The following is a 19366-nucleotide window of genomic DNA, read 5'->3' as shown; positions in this document are numbered from 1 at the left end:
GTCAGTGAACTATGGCTACAGAACCGGCTTTACTAACAAAATACGCATGACAATCGCATTCGATTAATCGTGCAGCCCTAGTGCAATCCCTTACACAAGGACAAAGATTCGAAAACAGTCTCCATAGCAACAGTAGACAATATGTTGCAGATTCACTAGATAGTCATCGTTTTCAAAAGGGCACATGACAGAATAAACGCTGAGCACTATTCATATCTAATTTATTGGTTGTGACTGATTCAGTTGTCACAAATTATTTATGTACCCTTTCAAAGCATGCTTCAGTCCGCCCTCTTCTTTTATGGTTTACGTCTAAAATACCGCTTTTACAACAGTGGTTAATATAAAGAGCAAAAACACAGTGCTCTCAGGTGAGGCGAGTCTTTCATTCAGTCTAATAATGTTAAAACACTTTCACGAGTTCCATAATCACCCTCATTGTTTTCCTGGCGACTCCAACAAACAGGCATTTAAACGCAGCTGGCAATTCAGAATTTTCCTTCTCATTTTCCACCACTGTGCACTGCCATTATTCACGCCTTGAAGGCAGTTACAAAAGAAAAGCCATTACTGGCAAGATAGGAGAGAATGGGCAGGGATTAACGCAAAGCGCAGGCTACTGCTGAATCCTGTTTATTAGTGTCCAACAGTCAGTCCAAACTCAATAAAAGGCGGCTTAGAATTAAAGATGCCACCTTTTCAGTGCCAAAACCTTATTTCTTTAGTGACAAAAATGCAGCTTCTGTTATAAAGGCAAATTAGTGTGACTGTAACCGAGGGGTCAGCTGGAGGTGGTACTGTAAGGCATGCGACATGTTAAAGGGACAGCTCATTTAACGAAGCACTAAAGCAAACACACATCTCATGGAGGTGCATGTTAGGGAAAAATACTTTTTACCAATGTTTTGGCAACAAGCAGTTTCCCGTAATAATCATAGATGTGTTGGGTATGGGTATGTGGCTGGTGTATGGGATCTTTTTTCATGTGGTGGTGGTCTTTTAGGATTTATTTATGCTTCATTGTTTGTTAAGTTTGTATAGGTAGGAAATGTAATACGATCAGTTTGTGACCTTAATTGTTTTAACATATCACGACAGGCTTGTTATTAACTAATTATTGAACACTGATTGCGATGTTACCATTTTTCACCTGTGAGTAATTACTGACTTTATTCAGAAAATACAGCTAGTAGAAAAAACTTCTCACCATGTTTTTTTAAGGAATAAAGTGTTAAAATTATATCAGGCGAATGATATATGAACAAAACCCTCTGTTAAAACCTAGAAAGTAGAAAGTTTACTGTACATACAGTAAGTGCTACTAAAGTGGAGATTTCAGTTTTTTAGGTTTTAAAAAATAAACAATTAACTAAAAACAAAGCCACTCTCATGCAATTGGTTAAAAAAATCTAAAATCATTTGTTTTCAGATCACACCTATTCATTTTTTTTCTTCATTTAATTTATTTTTATGTAATACAATGAAATTCATACGTTTTATGTGTTTGAATACTATTGGGGGCCACTAGTATGTGAAGCTGAATTTTACACCAATATCTATGTTTATATCCAAAGTTACGAATATTAAGTTGCACTAAATATCACAAAGAAAAATTTAATTTGCTTCAGTAGGAGAAGGCACTGTATATAATAATTTTACAATACATGTATACATTGAATTACGAGCTTCAGAGCACACAGATGAAACACGGTCATGTTATCTTATTTTTGGAGCCTGCTGTTTGGGAACGCAGTTCTGAGAGTTAATTATAACTTTGCACAAGCATTTTAGAATGACAACACTAGCATTTCAGATGCTGTGCAATGAGATCTGTCTATTGGTTGGTCCAGTTTCATGCAGTCCCATTGCAAAATCACATGTCTTTTTTGATGCGCATTAAGGAATTTATTCGGGAAAAGTGTTGCCATTGTAGTTTATGTACACATTTTCTCATGTGATAAGATATTTATCCAACTTAGTTGAGCGCAAGTTTTTTAAGCGCATTTTTAGAATTCATGCACATTTTGGCTTTTCCATCCAGCGTTTTTTTTATGCGATATCCCAAAATGAGCATAAAAATAGGTGGATGGAAACACAGCTAATGAGATTGATGTGGGTGGAACTACCCAGCACAACACAGCAAAAATAGAAGCCAAGCTTATATCTAAGGTAATCCAGATGTCCCGTTTTTCTTGGGACAGTCCCGTATTTTGAAAAAATCACGTTTTGTCCCGTATTTCAAAATTTCTTTACGACTGGGTGATCAGAGCGTGTAGTAGAAGTGTTCTGTCACATGACAAACAGACTAGTCAAAGGTAACTAAGCTTGTTGTAGAACAAAATTACCATCCAATCACAATTCGTTATCGATTAACCGCAGTAAGTGAAGACAGGACAGGCGGAATCACGCTGAATGACACAACAGAAACACTCTCTCGGCCACGCAATATCCATTCTCCTTGTGCCATAATTGTCAAATACACACATAGCTGTAAAAATGTCCACTGTGTGGAGTATCTCATGTAAATACAGTCGGTTATAGCTTAAGTGAACGTAAACAGGTGGGTGAAAACCGGATATGTGTCAGTATATTACATTCATTCGGTCTTAAAGGGACAGCATTAAATGGCCTACCTGTCTGTCTCATTAATGTTAATCAAACAACAAAAGATGTAAAATAAATGTATACATGTTAAACCTACTGTATTAGAAAAACAAGTTTTTTATATTAATTTGTATCTATTGTATTTGTCTTATGGTTTGTAATTTGCTTCTTTATGTTTATATAAAAAATAACTATGTGTGTGCATGTGTGTGTGTGTGTGTATGTATATATATATATATATATATATATAAAATTTAAATATTATGAAATATTATTTCTCATTTCGTGGTCATATATCACCCCACCCCCACCCCCCATGTCCCGTAATGAACCATGAGAAATCTGGTCACCCTACTTACATCAAAAGTGCACCAAATCTTGACTCGACATACAAAATACAGGTACTCACCTCTCTCACAGGAGCGTCCCAGATAGCCCGTCCCTGAGCAGTCACACACATATCGGTTCCAGCCCTCTCTGCAGGTGCCGCTGTTCAGGCAGGGGTTGCTTAGACACTGTTTGGGAGGTTCCTTAGAGCAGGACGGCTTCACCCCGACTGCTCTCTGGGCTTCTGCTGTCCGCCGGATGTCCTTGCTCTGGCCGTCCATGAACAGATCTCGCACGCAGCCCACATAGCCGTAGTTTAGGAGCGCAGTCCAGACCTCCGTAGGGAAGATCAGACCAGCACGGTCCTCTGGAAGGCCGCCCAGATAGAGTATGTCTTCCAAGTCCAGGATCTCACTCTCACCGGGAGCGTTGTAGGGAGTACGGATCGAGTTGACGGAAATGGTGCCTGTCACAAAACCACGAGAAGCAAATTTAATTTTGTTAACTTGATGTTTAGATGCCATTTCAGCAACTTCTAAAAAGTTTGATTCAGTTTTAATGAGAAATTATATATGCAAATTGCGGACTATGCAAATGAGGCTCTTTAAGGGTATTGAAATTATCCTTCATCCTTTCCTCTGTTAATAAACCCCCCTTTGCTTTCAAAGCACACAATGCAGACGGAAATCTCTCAGTTTCAGTCTCCTTAAAGTAAATTTGAAATGATGTAGCTACTGTATATTCATGTTTAAGTCTGGAAGTGTGAAATATGATTTCAGAGCAGCACTTTGTCACCATTTGTCAGAACAGCGCCTATAGCATTGATTTGTCAGTTTTGCATTTGTAGGTATGTGTCGAGTATAAAATGGCTCTGCGGATGATCAAATCAGCTTGATGTAGATGTCAATAGCAAAAATATGAGTTATGAACAAGACTGGAGCTAGAAAAAATAGGAAGCCCAGGACAAAACTTGGGCCTTCGGCACATTGAGAAATCTTTAGCATAATTTCTGGTTAAGGTATGCACTTATTTAATGTATTCAAAACGTTGGAATGCACAGACTTATTTAAATAATATTTAAAATAATTGTTTATTAAATGTTACATATTGTTGGAAATGGGGCCTCGCAGTCACAAAAACATTATAGAGCGATCAACATTCATATATGTGCAAATGCTTTCATATTATCACTCTTGTGTCATCCAAACCTGTATGACTTTCTTTGTTTTCTGGGTAGCACACACACACACACACACACACAGACATTGGGTTTCCATGTTTTATTGGGACATTCCATAGGCTTACATATAGGCTTTACAAACAGTACTTTCTATTCACTTACCCTAACCCTACCCATCACAGAAAACTTTCTTTTATTTTAGATTTTCCAAAAAGATCATTCTGCATGGTTTATAAGCTTGTTTCCTTATGGGAACCAAAAAATGTCCCCACAAGGTCAAATTTAACTAGTATTACTATCCCTGTATATAATCTGATGCAGTGGGATTCAAAACAAACAGCTACATACTGTACTTCATATGTGTGTGTGGTCTTGGTATTCCCTACATTATGGGGACCAAATATTCCCACAAGGATAGTAATACCAGTAAATTTTGACCTTGTGGGGATATTTGGCCCTTATAACATAGGGAATACCGGGACCACATACACAATACGGAGCTGTTTGTTTTGAACCACACTGCCTTTAATTATATATACAAAAACAGTTCTTCAAAATATCTTATTTTATGTTACCTTATGTTATCAAAGAAAGTAATTCAGGTTTGAAACAGCGAGTTAATTAAGACAGACTTTTCATTTTTTGGTGACCTGTGACTTTAAGTCAGTCTGCAAATGCTAACTTGGATTTTAAATGCCTCTAAAATCTAAACAAACATTGGCCAAAAATGTATGAATTTTCATTATAATTCGTCTGTGAATAGATCACAGGAAAAAACAGCAGGACCGTTAGTGAGTATGTGCATTTATATTAGTGCCAAGCTCCAGTAAAGGATGTATTTGTTCTCAGATCTGTGATTTATTTTCATCATTAATGGCTATTGTGGGATTTGAATGAATAGCTGCAGTATCGTTCTGCTATGCTTTCCCGTTTGTGATGTAGAGCTCTGGGCCTGAGCTCAGATCTGCGTTACATACCTCGAGAGGGAGAAAAATTCACTTTGAGATTAAATGTGATTCCATAGACTGATTACGGCCTCCTGTATCTGACTCATTATTCACAGGCACACCCAAAGAACCGGGAGAAACACTAAATGGCCAGACATGGTGGCACAGTAAATTATAATTATGCTCCGTGCAACTTGTTCCCTGCCAAGCATTTCGACAAATACGCTGAAATAGTGCTTTCCATTCTATTCCGCTTGATACATCACTGCAGAGATGCCACTTGTAACATGCTAACAGTGTTAGTAAATAAGAATTTCATTTTCCTCTAAGCCTGTAATAAGTCTGTGTGGATTTGATGAGGCATAGCGGCACTTTCTCCTCCTCTCGCACTCACACTGTCACACACACACACACATGCGCACACACACACACACACACATTATCTTGTCCTGTGTCGCGCACTTGGCGACTGTACCCCAAAACAGCAGCCAAACATCTCCCCCTGGGTCATCAGTAATGAGCATTCTCCATCATTTCGACTTCCATTCACTCTGCTCAGTGATTACACAGCACGGCCTAATGCTCGGCCGGTTTTACTTTATGTACACACGCACAAATTTACACACACCAGTGGAGTAGAGTGGATTTTTGAAAAAGGAGGCAAAGTTCCATTTGTTTTTTTTTTCATTCCATTGAAATTTAATGTTTAAACCTTCAGAGTGAGATATAACTTTTTCTATTTTTTATTTTTTTTTTCAGTTTTAATTCATTAAGGTTGCAATAAAAAAAAAAGAGTAAATGTTTTTGTATACAATAAAAATTTGCTATATGGAAACTACACCACCATTCAAAAGTTTATGTGACATGAAATTGTAACAATTTTTCAAATTTTTATTGTATTTACTACATTTTAGTTTTGATCAAGTCTTCATATGGGATTTCTTTCAAAACATTAAGAAAAATCAATATTTTAAATCAATCACTTAATAGTGCTGTCAAACGATCAATCGCATCCAAAATAAAAGTTTTATTTACATAATATATGTGTGTGTACTGTGTATATTTATTATGTATGAATACACAAACATGCATGTATATATTTAAGAAATATATGTAATGTTTATATATTAAATATATTTATATATGATATAAATTATATGAATATAAATATATATATGTGAATACATGTAAATCGTTTCAAAATATATGCTGTATGTATATGTATTTATATATAAATATACACAATACACACACATATTATGTAAACAAAAACTTTTATTTTGGATGCGATTAATCGTGATTAATCGTTTGACAGCACTAATACTTAAGTTATAAACTACACTAACTTTTAAATTGTAGTGTATAAATGAACAGAGTTAAAAATGGGCTCTTCATTTTTTGACACACTGATTCTATATGAATGCAGATACAGAACTGATTATTTGTCGATGCAAAAGATACAGATAGAGAATGATTTTGCACTATTTTTTTTAAAGCCAAATCACATTCAAATCAAATCTCATAAAGTTTTTTTTTAATCATTGCTGCAAAAGTAATCACTGCAGTAGTATAGTATTAAAAGCATAACTCATGTGGCTTGTTACTGGCAACTGATGTTTGGCTATTATTATTAATAGTCACCTTTTTTTTGGACCATTAGTCAACAAATCCTCTGTAAACACCGCAGGTCTCATGTCGGTCGCAGGCACGGAAATGCAGCTTTCATTTAACTGAGCTAAATGGTCACTAAAGCCTCACTCATAGATCACTTCCAGTTCATTACAATTCAGAAATGACCGAAAGTGGTGATATCTGAGTGGGTGTGTTTACTTTCTACTTAGCCTGTCCATTTCCACCAGTTTGACCCATTCATTCAGGCCAATTTGTGGCCTGGCTGCCTGTCCCTTTAGAAAAATAAGTGGTTTATGCACTACCCAACCTCATATTTCAGAAAATTTCTGTATTCTCTTGTCCTACTTTTTTGTGGAGGCACAAAAACGCCCCTGACATATATCTATGTCTACATATGTACATTCTCATTAATAGATGCATATGCAGACGCACAACCATACATGTTTGCATACACGCACGCAAAAAACACCACCATGCCCACACACACGCGCACCCTGCACTAGGACGGCTGCCCATATATGATCAAACGGCTTGCGTAGGCAGGCAATTCACGCAGGCGGGAGAGTGACACAGCTCATTCTGCGGGCTTGAAATGCAAGGTCCCATCTGTTAATGGTGTTTCAGATTCCCATGAAATGCTACTAAGAGAAAAGGTTTATTCTCGCTTTCAAACTGTGCCTGAACTCACAATGACAGCCAGTGGATTGTGCAGCAATAAAACCTGGAGAATAAGATCAAACTGAGCCCTGTGGATAAAAACGATGATTTGATGAAAAATACAATTTAAAACCGTGGGAAAAAAAACTGCACTCCTAACGAAACCGTTTCCAATCCCAATTGAATACTGTATTGCATGAAACAAAAATACCACTCTTGCGTTAGAAATCTGATTTCATAATTGCTCCAAAAGCTTTTTAATTTTCTTCTTATAACTTTCACAATTTAATCTCACAGTGTATGTCAGAACCAATGCAGGTGACTGGCGTTTCTATATCCGGAAAGAGAAGATGAGAGATTCGCAATAACCACGGATCAATAGAGCCTTTTCCCACCTTTTCACAGAAAAAGGCTGTTCCTTTGACTCCAGGCAAACGGCATCGACGTGCGAGGAAAAGGGGAATAGCGGGAGAGTTAGGGATGAACGTCTTTACTTGGCAGAGCTGTGCACAAACTCCCTCTCTCCTTTGGGAAACCAAATCTGGTTTCCATGGCAACTCCGCCAGAGAAGACAGAGCAAGAAAGGAGGAGGAAGACAGGAAAGACTGCGGGTCCTGTTCATATTCAAATGCCTGCCTGACAGTGTGCTCCGAAAGGCACGGTTATGACTGTGTTCACGCGAGCGTGAGAGAACGCTGCTGTCTCGGCTATGTCAATATTTTCGTAGACCTTGAAAACCAGCTAGCATCTAACCATACACTGAATACATCGAAAATACATTAGCAGAACAGAGCCAAATTCTACCTGATCTTCCATCTCTCTGGAAGTCCACGTGGTACCATTCCCCGTCGTTGACTTTTTTGTTGACGGCACGGGTTTTGGTGGTGCCCGAGCCCATATCGAGCAGAAGGTACAGGTGGCCGTCCAGCATCTCAATGGCGAAGAAATCCACCTTCAAGGTTTTGGGGCTCTTGGGGTCTTTCTGCTGCTGCGGTTTGGGTTTTCCGTGGCTGAAGAGGAGAAGGCCGTTGGGCTCAGTGGTGCGGAAGTCGAAGGAGATGGAACCGGCTTTTTTGGCGGACCACTTGTCAAGGGTAATGAATGACTCTGGCGTCTCGAAGGTGACAGGATCTAGGGTAGCCACATTCTCACATTTGAAGGCCACCACGCCGCTCACCTTCATTTTGGGGTCGCCTAGCTTGGCCAGTCGAGACAGCTCGAGCCTTACATCGTTGTTCTTGTACACAACCTTTATGTGAAAAGAGAAGATTTCCAGTGAGTTAACAAAAAAAATTCACACTTTAAACCACGTTTGTATAAAGGACTAAACCTGCAGAAATTAAAATAAATGTAATAATAGGAAAATAAATAAAGGAATACATGATTTGATAAAATAAATATAATTAATTTGTAAACAAAACTTTAATCCTGAATTTATTATTACCTTTTTTCTTTATTTATTATCATCTTTATTTATTATTTACTTTATTTATGATTTTCTCTTTTCATTTGTTATTTTCTTTATTTAAAAAAAAAAAATTTTACTTTATTTTTATATTTATTTTTATGCATTAGGTTATTTTTTTATATTTATTTATTTATCTATATAGTTATTTATTAATTTATTTAGTAATTTCTGCAGGTTTGGTCCTCCATACATTTGTATGTAAAAATAAAATAAAATAAAATAAAATAAATAAATAAAAATCCACATTCTATCTACTTGTACTCATCTATGTATTGATGAACTCCATTCTCCACTTGACTAAATGTGTGTTTTTTTGACTAAATGTGAAATCCTCTCTTTGACTACTGCATTAACCACAAGCAGGTTCAATGACACTAAAGTGACACTAAAAGCTTAGTTTGAGAGGTAACTGATAATGATGGGTTATTTATGCAATAAACTTCATGTCTTTGCCTTTTTCTGGTGCATTTTTGACAGAAACAAATAAATATCAGTCTCCTCTGGCATCCGTGCAGTGATTAAAACTCATGATATTGCAGCATAAATAAAAATACATCATTCTACATTTTAAATAAATAAATTGTCACTTCAGTCGTTACGCTCATTTTGAATACATTTGTATGGAGAATACATTTCAAATGTGTCATTTTTGTGAAGCCTTTGTCAAGGAAACTTTGACATTCACACTTTTGGTGTCTCGAAATGAAAAGTGCATATCCTTAGACTATATTTATCTTGTGCTATAGTGGGTATGTAATCATTCATGCTTCCCGGTGTCATTTTACTATTCAATCCGAATGGAATCAAATAGCAGAGCATTTTCTGCCCTCTCAAAATGTGGGGCACAATTCTTTCCCTCTCTCCTCCACAAGGCCAAAACCCTGTGATATAAACCCGAGCACCAAACTGTGAAGTGTTCACGATAACCCTCTTTTAATTCAGTTTCGATTTCATTTGAGCCCTTGCCAGGAAGAAGATAATGGTATGCGGATGCAATAAAAGCTTATTGATGATGCTTCAGAAATGCCAATCACAGGCAGGCACAAGAGACTTTCCAGCCATTAACGGGCCACAGGAGTGAATCCCCCCCCCCTGCTTTTTCCTACTTCATAAACTCACACGGGGGAAAAACACAAGCGATCTGTGATAAAACACTGCACAACATGGCTGCCGGAGAAGAGCGCATTACAGATGAGAGGTTAGGGGCAGGGACAGCAGGTGGAGGACGATGCATCTGTCTGTGCCACCTGATCTGAATGATCAGGAGCCTGGAAAGCACTGACCAAATGCCCCTGAGAGGAGGGGTGCATTAAAACAAATGCATTAATGATGAATGGGCTTCCTGTGCACCCTGCTCTAAACGCCTGAATAAATCAACCTCGGCATAAATAACTACTCGCGTACGGTAACAAACACACACCTAGAGGTCCTCGATGTGCCTCACACACACTCATAACACTTGAAAATATTAAACATGACCTTTGCAAAGCAAAATTATGATAAAAAAAATGTTAAAAGGTCCCTTGTACTCGTCATTTTAATGCCAGTAAAGCCTATGAATGAACCAAGAAGAGAATCCATTCAGAATCCTCTTAGTATGAATTCTTGTTCATGAGTTCAAAGCACTGGAGTGTTTGTTAACACAGGTCAATGACCTCAGGCCTGCTGCTAATCTGTGGAAATGATAGCGCCTTAGCACAGACAAGAGACACCAAACGCCTACACGTGGCAACAGACCACAGCTTACACGAGTCTGCACTTTCATGTTTTGACACTGATTGATTGTTTGTGGATTGGTTTTGAAATGAAGGCTGGAGGCCGGGAAGGAAAACAAATGGCGAGTCTGCACTGTTCCAATGCTTCCAAAATTTGACAAAATGACACATTTTGTCATGTTTGTGCCTCTTGAAAGAATTTGTAAGCATTTAAAGTGTTACATTTGCATTAAGAAAGGCACTAGTATTACTGTCTATTTGACGCATTAGATGCCGCTGTCTAAAACCAGGATTTACATCTAAACTAGGTTCTCACAAACTGATTTCAGGTCTATTCTAACAGAGCTGCAGGCAGCTAAGAAAATCAATGCTAAATACAAATAAAAAATGCAATAAATAATATTAAAATTTAAAAAATGCAAATGATAAAACTGTTATACATATAAAAAAAAGTATAGGGAAGCATCGCTATTAAAATTAAGGTTGATACTGATGAGAAGATAATTATCTTCATTCAACGGATAATAACCATTAATCACTAATATCTAACTAAATTAAAAATAAAAGACTAAACTAAAACTAAAGTCAATCATTTTAAAAGTTAAATGTAAATTTAGATGCCACGATATTATAATGTACAGTATAAAAAACTAACATTAATTTTGAGTTTGAGTTATTAATTTTTTAAAAGATGAACTTTAGGTGAGGGTTTGATGACATCAAAGGTAATCGTAATGTAAAAAGGCAACATGAGTAGGAAAATGAAATATTTTATTTAAAAAATTTAATAAATTAATATTATGTTTTATTATTATTATTTTTATCATTTATTTTCCTATTCAATCTATGTCATGTTTATAATTCTGCATGTTCCAAAACATACCTTAATCTATTGAAATCATGCGCAAAACTATGCAATTTTATTAGATTTATTTTTTTTAACATTTGTGCAATAAACTATTTTGATTCTGTGTTGGGTCAGATGGTGACCAATGAAAAAACTCTTTCTGAGGAAAAGCCAGTTGAGATCCACTGAGCTACACTGTGTAAGATTGGACATGATAAATAGACTAACAAGGTAAATGCCAGTGAGCATCCCTCACTAATTGTGGGTCTACAGCTTAATGAATGAATCACCAAGAGCTACAGCACCTTAAGTTCAACCAAGAGCAAGGCTTCATTGTCTCCCTGTTTCATAAATCAATCGCAATCAGCACGATTTAACTGCTTTTCACAAGCATACCGAGGTGAGCTAAAGATGAATTTATCTATATACAAAACAAAAATGGCTGGCGTTTAATGTCTGTTCATAACATCAAAACCATTTCCGACTTCCTGGCAGTCAGAACAGCTCTTTACTTTACCAGCTGGCGTATCAGAGGACATCCCATTCCACAGGGATGCGAGTCTAACATGGAGGATGGAAGCTGATGGATGAGACAACATGTTCTCTACAGTTTTCCTCTGAGGAGTATTACGATCACAGATAGCTCATGTCAAGAGCATGTGAGGTAGTGGACCAGTGATCTGTCACGCAGACCTATCAAATATTGCTAGAAACTGACTGATTTGAATGTATTTCATTAAATGTATTATTTACGTATTTATCCTATTTGTCGTACTCTTGTTTATTTGTTAGTTCTGTCACTGTTGACGATCTGTGACCCATTTTCAAATTAACAGTATTCAGATGTGAGGAAACCTCATCAGCAATGTTAATTAATGAATGCATTTCAACTCTGCCATTGTGTTTCGACTCCTGAGTCCGTGGCGACTGATAAATAATTCCCTCAGTTGTTGGTGTACGTGACGTGCTACGAGTTTATACAGGGCAGAGAGAGCAGTGCAACCATAATGTGTACTGGGACACATCCTATAGAAAGAGGCTCCTGAGGCAGCAGTACAGAACTGATGTCAGTCAAGTGTATAAAAAGTAACTAAGTCAAATGATAACATATACGTATGTTGCAGTGGCATTTAAGTAAGGTGACATTCATTGTGAGAGTGTATACACACACACACACATTTATATTTATACATATACACACACATACACACATACACACACACAAAAGGGGAGGAGGGGCAGGATCAGGAAAGGTCCTCGAGCCGAGATTTGAACTCGGGACAGCAATAATGCAATGACGTTAAATGTCGGCGCACTGCCTATCGGTGCCAAAGAAATCTATAATTTTAGACATTAATTCATGTAATTTAATACTGTGAGGGCCAAGCTGAATTTGTAGCAGACATTACTACAGAAATCAAGTAACGTTTCTAATTATAATGAAATATAATTCATATTTTTGTGATACTTTTTTTTAGGATTCCTAAATGAAAAGAAACTTCAAAAGAACAGCACTGATTTAAAACAAATCTTTTGTAATTTTATATATCGTTTTTCTGTCAAAAAATAATGAAATAAATAATAAAATAAAATAATAAATTGAAAAGCTCACAAAAAATGCATTGATATTTTTAAGGATTTTTAAAAATATATATTTATATATATATTTATTTATTTATATATCCACTGTATATACAGGGGTGCACATAAGTTTTTCAGCCTGGTTCTCATATGAAAACCTGGAGGTTTGGTTTGGTCCTCACATGGCGGCACATGGTGTGACCCATCAAATATATCTATAAAAAATAAATTAATAATAGTGGTAATATTATTGCACTTTATTTCGTTTTTTTTAAATAAAATAATAAACTAAATAATAAAGTGTGATAATACAATTTTATTTTAAAATAAAAAGGGAGTATTAAATACAAATACAATTATTTTATAGTAAACTTAAAAATAAAATGCTAATATTTTTATTATTATTTTAATTTGAACCTTAATTATTATTTTTAATTTGAATTATTACAATTTTAAATTTTCATACTTAAAATCAGCAACCTTTTATTTTGGCGGGTTGCCGGCAAGTAAATATATGTGCTTCCGGGTTTAGCGCTGCCGATTGTAGAGCGTCAGTGAATGAAATTTCACAGTTTTGCATTGTGCTTTGAAAACGTTAGCCTAGATTTATGCTTTCAGTTTGAATAGAAATCTTATACAGTACAGTTTGTAATTGTGCATTGTCAACAATTAATCAACCATGGCTGCGTTTCCCAAAAGCATTGTAAGCCTAAATTGATCGTAGCTCCATAGGTGGCAATGGGTCTACGATGTACTTAGGCTTACGATGATTTTGGGAAACACAGCCCATGTCGGTACGCAAACGCGCGCTCTGAACTCATTTAACACAGCCATTTCTTATTTTGGTCGGGCATGCGGACCTGCGGACCCCTTATGTGCACCCCTGGATATTTATATATGTATATTAGTGCTGCCAAACGATTAATCGCGATTAATCACATCCAAAATAAATGTTTTTGTTTACATAATATATGTGTGTGTACTGTGTATATTTATTATATATGTATAAATACACACATACAGTATATTTAAAAATATATATTTCCTTGTATTTCCGTGTATATATTTATATTCATATAATTTATATTATTTATAAATATTTAAAATGTATAAACTTAACATATTTTTCTTAAATATATGCATGCATGTGTGTGTATTTATATATACATAATAAATATACACAGTACATACACATATATTATCTAAACTAAAACGTTTATTTTGGATGCGATCAGCAACCGGCCGTTTTTTGTCTTATTACAAAGCTAGTCAGAACATTCTGTTTTTGCTTCAAATTGGGTTACTATTAAATCAAATGATGTATATGAAATTATATAACTAAATGATATGAAATTATATAAATGATATATATATATGAATTATATAACAAAAATTAAATAACTGTAATTACAGATTTAGGTTAAATAAAGATGTCAGTCTTTCTTTTTTTTCTTTTTAGGAAACAAATCAAAGAAAAAATAAACAAATTATACTGTTCTTAATATTCTGTATGTTGCTCAAAAACAAAATATATTGTGTTCAGTGGAAAAAATATATATATTTTTTTACCCAGTCATTTAAAAATAACACATTTTAGAGCTGTAACGACAATACCGTGATACCGTGATATTTTTTTTTACTTAAGGTTATCATACCGTCAAAATCTCATACCGGCCCATGCCTTATATATATACACGCAACACACATGCACGCGCGCACACACACACACACACACATTAATTTACTATTTTGAGTTCCGACACACATATGGGCATATTAGCTGCAAGGTCGTATCTCTCTTTTTTATTCCAAAAATAAAAGAATATTTTTAGAGGATTTTTTCAATAAAAAGAAACCAGTTAAATATACCTCAAATCAGTACATTGCGAATCAATTTAGTGAATTAGCTGCAAGGTCGTATCTTTCTACGATTTAAAAAGTAAATGAATACATGTAATACAGTAGCAACAGAAGGTGATTAAATTACTGGAAGATTTCTGGATGGAATGATTTTTTTCAAGAAGCAATTTTCAGAGCACTTACCTCTTTCAGGCATCCCATAAAGTTGTTGCTAACGGGGGATCCGGGCAGATCGGCAGTGCTGGGACTACCCCCGACATAGAAAAAGTCATCCGAGCCTAGCATGGTGTAGTCCTCTTGTGTATATCCAGTGGTGGTCAGAATTCCATCCACGGATATTGTAACCTAGACAACAAAGCACAGGGAAAGGACACGCTATACTCACATATAACTTGAATACCGTTACAGGGCTTTGGTCCCCCTCGTAAGGATTTGGATGCTTGGCTTTGCTTTGTTTTTGCCTTTAATGCTTCTTATTTATAGATTTATTTATATATTTTCTCTTTTTATTGATTTAATGTGAACCCATTTTCATGTCTGTTTCAGGAATTCTTATTTATTTATTGTTTAACTTTTTTTTTTTTTTTTTTTTTTTTTTTTTTTTTAACTTTTTTTTTTTTTTTTTTTTTTGTTCTTTCTAGATTTACGTATTTGGTATGAACTTCTAGTAAGTCTGAGCTGAGGAAGTCTGCGGCACATTAGCCAAGGCTCAATGTTAGTGGTGCTATTAATAGAGCACAAAAAGTAAATCAGCAGACACAAAAATGGTGTTAGTAGTATGTGTGTTTCTGAGAGTTAGTATCGCTTGAATCCAGTGCGTGTGAGTAGTTTAAGCAGTTTTCAATGTTTTTATATGAGGTAAAACAAAGAACACGGCGTGCTAAGAGGTTAGAAATGAAAGAACAGGCAATTAGAGGCACATCTCTCACAGATCTGGTTGAATGGATGCATGCTTCATTATCCCTCCCTCTCCACATGCAAACAATGGTTGGTTAGACAGAACAATTCTTCTCACAGATTAGACTGCACAGGAATGAGTATAGAGAGAAGGGGAGGGAGAAGGACACAAACACGACAGCTCATGAGACCAAACACAGCAGAAGTGTCGGCATGCATAAGCGTGTTCACATGAAGAAAGAAAGCAAAAACGACAACAGACGAGATGACCGGCCACCCATGCCAGCCTCGAATGTACTGATGGAGCAGAGGTGTTAGTACACAGGGTGGCCAGGATGCACACCATGCTGAACAACGGGCCTCAATGCTAGCTGGACCAATGAAAAAACTCAGAGCCAGCCAGCCGAGACCGATCGGTGATTAAAACCTTATGCAAAAGAACCCAACGAAGGCAAAGATGCAAGATAACCTAAGAGGAAAAACAAAAAGAGAAGATGGACGGGACATAAAGAGCTGAGGAAACCCAACTAATGAGAAGAAAAAGAAAAGGGGAATTTGGGCAGGGCAGGGGAAGTAAGCGTAAAGAGTACCAACCGCATTTTCCCCCTTTTTTTGTTTAGTATTGATGTCTACGATTCAAAAAAAGGAAAATAGACACACGGCAAACCCAAACTAAGAAACAATTAGAATGATATCTACCGAACAATGTAGTTTGTTTACCATAGCGTGTCCAATGCCTGAGTGCTTTGTGGAAAAGGGGGGAGAAAGGAAATTAAAAAACTGTGAACAGAACACCGTTCCTCAATCAAAAACGATGGTCTCTTGCCAAGGTTAGTACATCAGCGTTGCACGTTAGTAAGAGGTAACAGGTTAGTAAATGACACATTCCATGGATGAAAGGTTAGTTTCTTTCCCCAAAAGCAGGTTAGTAAACATTTAAAAAGGGCAAAAGAAGAGAAGGAAAGGAAAAGCAGACGAGATCTGCACCGTGGAGTTCCTCTGGGACGAATCTAGTCTACTCTGTTCCAAACACTGTCTCTTCCTATTCCTGGCGCTCCGCTAACTTTACTGGTGACAGAACGCACCACAGAGCTTTTTATGTTTACTGCCTGTCCTATCCAACTTCGTGCCACACGTCTAGGATCTTTTCCGAGTCTTGACACTTCAAAAGCGTTCTGCGCTGACAGGTGACGTACTCGTGTAATGTAGTGAGAGGTGGCGCTATCAAATAGTGACAGTAAAATATGGATGCCGTAGCGACTGAGATTGAATTTAAATATTAGTCGAGGGGAACAGGGTTAAAGGTACGTTCACTCATCTCTGAAAGCTGAATTCATGGCTGCTTAATAAATACTTCAATATCTGGAGCGTCTTTTTTACATCAGATCTGCTCTATGCTACATAAATGAGTGCTAGTGCTAATTTAAAATGATAAAAGCGGACCAAATTCCAAGAACTTTCTCTTTTAGTCTCATCTTTAAGCAACTTTCAAATACATAACTTGAAAACCTGAACTATTTTAAATGGGTGTATGTCTCGATCAGGGTCGGAAATTAACATTAATCAAGATCTATTACATCTGTTAAGCTTAAAGTGAAATGAATATAAAGTGTCGAATTTCATTTACAGCAAATTTGCTCAATATGCATTCGATTTCTTTTCATGCATTGTTTGCAGAATTGAGCATTACAACCAATCACACACATTTCTGTTGAGTTTACGAATGCAATGTCCAATCAGAGGTGTTTGGATTCGTCATCGCGGAGAACACTAGAATTGTTCGGTATGCACGCTCACTGACGGAATTCTGAATCTGCATTCGCGAATTCTCTCATCATCATAAACAACAAAGTGCAGAAACGATGCTAGTTAGAGATTGATTTAGCAGTGTAGATAGCTTCAGTGATTATATTCCAGCAAAAGCTTTCTATTAATCAGCATTAATAATCATTATTACAGAGCAATAATCAACAATAATGATTTTATCATGATATTGCAGCTTCATATTGTAATTAGTTTTAATGTATAAGCCATTACTATGCAATTTTTGTGTAATTGCATGTACATGAGCAGCATTAAACAGTCATGCTTTATTAGTAACAGTCTATAGTATTGTAACTGATTGAAGCAACTGGTTAAATTTAAGCACAGATACAGTTGATTAGGTAAATATAAAAATTGCCCCTACAAAGGTAAAACATGCACCTGGGAATCAACTTCAAAGGGCAAATATTGTTAATTTCTGACCCTGGAATTGATTAAAATGGTTAAATACGGTTAAATCTAGTCCGAGGGTTAGTTTGATGAGACTTATCGGAAACTGAATGTATCCAATCTCGACCTTTGCCTTTTCTGCGCGGTTACCTGACGAAGGTTCCTGGTAACCTTCACATCATGCCAGGCATTGTCATTAAATTTTCCATTGACGGGCTCCACCAGGGCCTCGAAGGCCCCAGAGCCCAGGTTGATGACCAGCGAGACGGCACCATTCTTCAGCGCCAGGTTGACGTAGTCTGCAGATTTTCCGGTGTGGAGCATCAGTCCATTGCGCTGCAGGGTCTTGAAGGAGAGCGTAATCTCATCGCTACTGCTCTGGATGGGGTTCGGGGACAGGTCGTAACAGAAATACTCTGAACCCTTGAAGGTGGCCACGTACTCTTCTCTCTCTGCAAGAAAATGGAGAAACAAAGCAGGTAAGCTGGGAGCATACCAATGTTTTGCATTATAAGAGATTCATTAATACCAACACAGTGCAATATAAAAGTTTAATTGGAAAGATGAGCAAAATAGGGGTCAATGACGTGATTTTTTGACCCATCTATTGATTTATTCAAAAACACAATAAAAATGCAATTCATGAATACAATGAAGAATCAAACCTAGGACACATTTTTAATTTCTGAAACAAAATTTGATATTTTTGGGGCATAAAGGCATCAAGGTGATGCAATGTAGCTATTATTTATTAAAAACTTTGTTTGTCATAATCCTTTATTGCTATGTCTAAAAGAGTATTACTGCATATAAATGAAAAACATTTGTCTGTCAAATAAACAGTAATGCTCTCCAACCAACTGAAAAAAAGGAAATTACATCATAGAAAGGATACCTGCCGACCCTCATGACTGTGTCACGATCAATACGTCTCTTTAAATATCAGATCATTTGAACTTTTCATTACAAAGCAATGTTGTAAAATGCCATGTGCATGTGGCTTCCCAAAAGCATGGTATTTATGATACTTATGAAATAATAATTCATGACATTTAAAAAAAGTAACAATTTGTAGAAAAATACATGTAAAAATATTCACACCTGTATTCAAGATTTAAGCTAAATATGCAAATTCTTCTTACTTTGTCAAATTATATGACATTTTTAGAGTCATTAAAATTTAAACCTTTCTTGAAAATGGAATATAAGTTTTCAAAACCATATGAATCCAACATTAAAGCACCTTTACTTTATATTTTATGTCACTGACCCTGTAGCCCTCCATCACATAGTAATACAGAGCAGATCACTTACCGTCATCTATCTGCTCCCACACTTACTGGACACAAGACTTGCTAATTTCAAATGACCTACCTATACAAAGCCAAAAGTCAATCTGAAGTCATACTGAAGGGGTCAAACGTAGTGGAAACTCAC

General features: G+C 36.4%; 1 pseudogene; it reads right to left on the bottom strand.

Moving 5' to 3' along the window:
- The window catches only part of LOC107550039 (neurexin-1a-like), a 116525-nt pseudogene extending 98080 nt beyond the window's left edge, over positions 1-18445 (bottom strand).
- Positions 18446-19366: the final 921 nt, after the last annotated feature.

The sequence above is a fragment of the Sinocyclocheilus grahami genome, unplaced genomic scaffold (assembly GCF_001515645.1).
Source record: "Sinocyclocheilus grahami isolate Dianchi unplaced genomic scaffold, SAMN03320097.WGS_v1.1 scaffold386.1, whole genome shotgun sequence".
Lineage (NCBI taxonomy): Eukaryota > Metazoa > Chordata > Actinopteri > Cypriniformes > Cyprinidae > Sinocyclocheilus > Sinocyclocheilus grahami.
This window is presented reverse-complemented; position numbering and strand designations above follow the sequence as displayed.